The sequence below is a fragment of the Cibotium barometz genome, chromosome 11 (assembly GCF_041138505.1).
Source record: "Cibotium barometz isolate CiBa-2024 chromosome 11, ASM4113850v1, whole genome shotgun sequence".
NCBI lineage: Eukaryota > Viridiplantae > Streptophyta > Polypodiopsida > Cyatheales > Cibotiaceae > Cibotium > Cibotium barometz.
Window position 1 is genome coordinate 57,040,472 of NC_141056.1, and position 6,259 is coordinate 57,046,730.

Sequence of the window (6,259 nt, forward strand, 5' to 3'; positions counted from 1 at the left end):
CTTTGAACATTGATTTAGTTTGAGAGGAACATCTTTTTCTTGCACAGATTGTTTTTTGTCAGGTTTTGACTCATTTTATGGGAAGAGGAAAAGTGGGAAGCTTTCTTGCCACCTTATTTACCTCGAAATGTTAAATATTTTTAAAGCTAGAAGGATTTTTCATCTCTTCAATTTGCTTTTGAGATTTGTAGAAATCTTATAGAGATTTGTAGTGATCTCAAGATCTAAGACTTGTACAGATCTCAGACTTAGATTTGAGAAATTTTGAGTAGCTTTTGAGAGTCATAGAAATCCTACGCTATGGGGTTTGTAGTAATCTTAGGCTTGGAATCAACATACTTTGAGTACATAAAAAGGCATTTATTGTTTGTTATTTACCATGTTTACGTTTGAGTACGTAGCTACTCCATTTCATGTGGAATATGATATGTTCCATTTGTTCGATAAATTGGGAGTGTATACGACATGTTATGTCACCTTGGGAAATATCAATTATAAATTTCCTTGTTTTCTTGTAACTCCAAAAAATGCAATCCAAGTGGTTGGGATTACACGTATGCCAAGATTTATTTGATTAATTCTACATGTATACTTCGGAGTGAGTATTGTAGAATTTTTAGATTAGGTTTTTAATCTCCTAAACAATGAACACATGGTCAAAAAAAATTGTGCCTTATATAAATGGTGATATTATACATAACTCTTGGGCTTCGAAGATATGGAATCATCCAACCAAAAGAAATAGGGTTCACTTTTGGTTGGAATCATCCAACCAAAAGAAATAGGGTCACTTTTTGTGTCATAGAAGTTTTTGTAATCATTGGATGGTATGGGATATCAAATGTTCTACGCAAGCTCTTGTGAACTTGGTATCTATACAAGCTGGTTAGATACAAAGTGTGAGAACAAAAATACTTTCTACTCCTTAAGCTCTTGCTTTGAAGCACTTTGCTATTTGTACCCACACTGAAGCTTGAACCCTAATCCTACTACCAGAGCCTAGCAGGACTCATAGTTAAATGTTGAACCATAGAGTTCATAGCTATTGATCCAATGACATCGAGTTAATTGGGATTTGGTGTTGACATGCCCTAACTTTGTGCTATAGTGCTAAGGGTTTAAGGTTAATCTAATGAGAATTTCGTACTAAGTGGGTCGAGCATCTTGTTAGAGATGGCTCCTTCAGATATTTCAACTTGGGAAGAGTATATCCATGAGTACAGAGTTACTCAACCAAATCAAGGGAAGGATTTGGAGTTTTATATAGATAGGGTAAAATGGATGCAGTTCAACTTTACCAAGCAAACATCACAAAAAGCCAACTTGTACTAATTCATGTTTTGGAAATATTTTATGAAGTTTATATGAGGACCTAGTATTTCTTGTTTGTCATCGACAGTTGGGTAGTATATTCCCACCTATGGCAGGCAGGTAATGCATTGACATTGTAATGAGGAGGCAACAAGGAAATGTTATATATCAAACTTCATATTAGTGCTAAACATAAATTATTAGATGAGTGATGTTCATGTCATAGTAATCTCGAAGTAAAGAGATTAAGTTTTCTTGTCTATCCATGTAAGGTGTGTTGGAGTCATACCTAACCACATATCATAGAATATGTATATATAAACCGGTTAAATAAGAAAGGAATTCTCAATTCTTTCTTTGTAGAGTAAACCATTGCCTGTGGTTAAAAATGGTTTACATATTGTTGTTGTAAGATTCCTCCCCCAACCCCCTTTTGATGTCTAGTATCTTCCCCTGTAATCAATCCCTCTTCAGAAATATAAAGACCTTGTTTCTTACTGTTTTAACCTAGAGAGAGAATATTTAGATTTTTAATATTTTTGGATAGAAAATTATCTCATCTTATTAAAATAAGTTTCCCTGAAACAGAAATTCAAAAAGAACTTTCCAATGTGCAATTAGAATTTATTGGAAATGGGTATAAAGGACCTTAGCCTAAGGGTCTAGATTTTCAGAAATTTTTGGATTATGGTCCAATTAAGGTTCCTATGGGCCAATAGTATCAATCCATGTGTAGGGAGGAGATAAATCCAATTTGTAAAAGAAGATACCCAAAAATGAGTAAATGCTCACATAAGATGAAGAGTTGAAAATGTACAAGGTTTATTAGTAAAAAACTATGAGCAATATTAAAAATATGAGATATTTTGGGTATCCAAAAATGAGTAAATGCTTACATAAGATGAAGAGTTGAAAATGTACAAGGTTTATTAGTAAAAAAACTATGAGCAATATTAAAAATATGAGATATTTTGGGTATCCAAAAATGAGTAAATGCTCACATAAGATGAAGAGTTGAAAATGTACAAGGTTTATTAGTAAAAAACTATGAGCAATATTAAAAATATGAGATATTTTGGGTATAATGATTCCATTTTGACACATATGTAAGGAAGGGGAGTTCTTTAAAGGAGGTGCATATTTCACATAAGATGAAGAGTTGAAAATGTACAAGGTTTATTAGAAAAAAACTATGAGCAATATTAAAAATATGAGATATTTTGGGTATAATGATTCCATTTTGACACATATGTAAGGAAAGGGAGTTCTTTAAAGGAGGTGCATATTTCACATGCTTGAATGAGTTTTAAACTCATAAAAATTGAGATATTTCATCTCTCCTCTCTCCTCATTAAAGTCTAGTTCCAAAAAGTTAACTTAACTGACCTAAAAAATGGTCAAAAAGTGACCAAACTGACTTGGAAAATTCTAGAATCAGTTTGTTTGGTTAGGAGCTCAATTTTTCCTATAAATAGAAGCCTCCTCTTGTTGAAAAAAATATAGTGTTTATGCATCGTTACTCTACTCCACCTAAGCCAAGAACTGTGAAATATTCATTAATAATTCACTAGTTTTTGGAGCTTCCCTCTTTCTTCAATCCCCATTAGTGGCTCCATCAACATACTTAACCAATTGATTGGTTGGGGGCCTCTACCGTGAACAAAGAATCAAGCAATTTGTAAGGTAAATGGTGAATTTTGATCTTTCTATAATTCCTCAATGTTTCTCTCTTCTCAACCCCTCTCAAGCTTGAGAAGCTTAATTGGAATGGTTTTTGAATGCTATTGAAGTTAATTAATGAATGTTAGTGAAGAGTTACATAAATTGATGAATGCTATTGAAGTTAATTGATTAATGATAGTTAAGAATTACATAAATTTCTATTTATGCTTAATTCTAATGGTTTTTATGTAATTTTTCTCTCTCACTTAAGAAATGGTCATACTTATGACCCATTCTCAATCCAAATGAAGCTTTTCATAAAGCTTTTCCTTAATCCAAGATTAAGCTTTGCTTGAGGCCAAATTAATGGCTTTTTTCTATGCTTTTAGTTTATGTATATTGATGGTTCAATCCATTATGGATTGATGATCCAATTAGAGACCATTCTAATTATTTCCTTAATGATAAGCTTTATCCCTTAGAAAAATTGAGATTTATCACTCATAGCAGCGGAGCTATGGCAAAATTTTTATAAAAATTACTCATAAAATAATTTCATTCAAAGCATAAAAAGAGGACTTCCTACCATATTCTAGGAATTATCATCCTAGATTAATTGAAAGATATTCATTGTAATCCTAGAGAAATTGATTTCTATATTATGCATAATTGAATTTCATGCATAGAGGTATGCATAAGAGATGAATATTTTATTATAAAAGTGTTACTTTTAGCATAATTGAATTTCATGCATAGAGGTATGCATAAGAGATGAATATTTTATTATAAAAGTGTTACTTTTAACTTAATTGAATTTCATGCATAGAGGTATGCATAAGAGATGAATATTTTATTATAAAAGTGTTACTTTTAACTTAATTGAATTTCATGCATAGAGGTATGCATAAGAGATGAATATTTTATTCTAAAAGTGTTACTTTTAGCATAATTGAAATTCATGCATAGAGGTATGCATAAGAGATGAATATTTTATTATAAAAGTGTTACTTTTAACTTAATTGAATTTCATGCATAGAGGTATGCATAAGAGATGAATATTTTATTATAAAAGTGTTACTTTTAGCATAATTGAAATTCATGCATAGAGGTATGCATAAGAGATGATTATTTTATTATAAAAGTGTTACTTTTAGCATAATTGAATTTCATGCATAGAGGTATGCATAAGAGATGATTATTTTATTATAAAAGTGTTACTTTTAGCATAATTGAATTTCATGCATAGAGGTATGCATAAAAAGATATGGGAAGTGATAAGATATGATAAGATGCATATGAGATGAGTTAGGATGGGATAAGATGAGTTAAGAAGTTATAGGATGTGTATGGGATGAGGTAAGAAGTGTATGTGATGGGATAAGATGTATATGGGTTGTGATAGGGTGAGAATATGGATGTGAATGTGGATGGGTATGTATGGATGTATGCATGTAGATGTAGATGCATGAATGTGGATGTATGGATGTGAATGAGGATGTGGATGTGGATGCATGGATGTAAATGTGGATGTGTATGTATGGATGTATGCATGTAGATGTGGATGCATGAATGTGGATGTATGGATGTGAATGAGGATATAGATGTGGATGTATGAATGTGAATGTGCATGTAGATATGGATGTATAGATGTGAATGGGAATGTGGATGTATAGATGTAAATGGGAATGTGGATGTGGATGTATGTATGTATGTGGATGTGGATGTGGATGTATGAATGAGGACGTGATAATGGATGTATGCATGTGGATGTGGATATGGATGTGTATGTATGAATGTGGATATGGGATGTGGATGTATAAATGAGGATGTGAAAATGGAGATAAGCATGTAGATGTGGATGTATGGATGTGGATGTATGGATGTGAATGTGGATGTGGATGTGGATGTATGGATGTGGATATGGATGTGAATATATGATATGTGATGTGAAGGAATCTGAAGTGAAGAGATGGAAAATGAGGTGGTTGGATGAGTACACATATAAATGGAATGTGGAATAAGTAATGTGGATTAATGAGGGATAATGTGGAAAAATGAGAGTTAATATAGAAATTTTATTTGTAAACTATTTGTAAATGCTGTTTGTAAATGGTTGTTTTATGTCAAGAATGCTGGGGAAGCATTTTGATCGTCTTGTGATTAAGGTCGTGGAGACCTAACTGATAAAGTTGCAACTGCTGTGGACGGAGAGTCAATGGAGGACGTCTCGCGTAGCAAAGTCGGCCGAGGTCTTGACCAGCCTCGGTTCGATTAAAATGGTGAGCTTCCGGTACGGTGGATGAGGGACCAAGGAAGCGGCCTATGAGTGAAGCGCTAGGTCACCTGCGAAGGATCCTAGAGGGTGCTGACCATACGGTGCTCGAGCTCTGGGTCGCCTAGGATACCCACGCGTGCGTCGAGGAAGATATTGGAACAAGGAGTAAGAGTTGTTTTGTGAAACCGGGCATGGATCTGGTTGATTGACCTTACTGGTCTTCAATGGATGAGTCCATGGCTCTTTATATGGATCTGTTGGTTGATCTTGCTGATCTTCAACGAGAGTCAATCTTGGATTTTATAAGTGATTATATTGCCGAGTATTATGGGCTAGGAACTATTGAAAAGGCCCCTGTGTGGACAGGCATTGAGCGTTCTAGTTGCCAATGATGCCATAGATACTCTGGTGAAGGAATGATGGGAAATTATGAATCAACTAGATAAATTGGAAGATTGTGATCAGTGGTACTATGGTTTCATTAAAGGATTGTTTTAAAGTTAGCTGATGCTAAGAAAAAGGCAATTTCATATTGGGTGTGTAAGTGGTGTGGCTAGTTTTATGTTTGCATGAACTTCTGGCTAGGGGGCCTTGGAACTCTTTTCCTTGGTACCCGGGACAAAACCTAACCAAATTCCAAATTGGATCCCATCACTACAGTGGTTGGGCGGTTGGCTAACCCATGGGATCGGATGGGGTTAGGCTGGACTGATGGATCCGTAAATCGAGACTCAACTTTTGTTATTACGATAGATAAAGTAAATCCCGGATAGTAATTGTTCTATGGATAGGAATCAACGGCTGTGCCTCTTGAATGGGGAAAAAAGCGTTGATCCCAATGATCCAAGTGCAAGTTTCTTCCTTGATCTGATCAAGTATCTTGAAGATGCAAATGGATCAGCTTGATCAAAAATGATCTTGACTACGTTAGAGTGAAAAGTTATCCTGGTGGAATCGCCCGTGCTTTCCGGGTAAGGGAAGTTTTTCCGGGTTCGGTTTTGGAAAAATCGA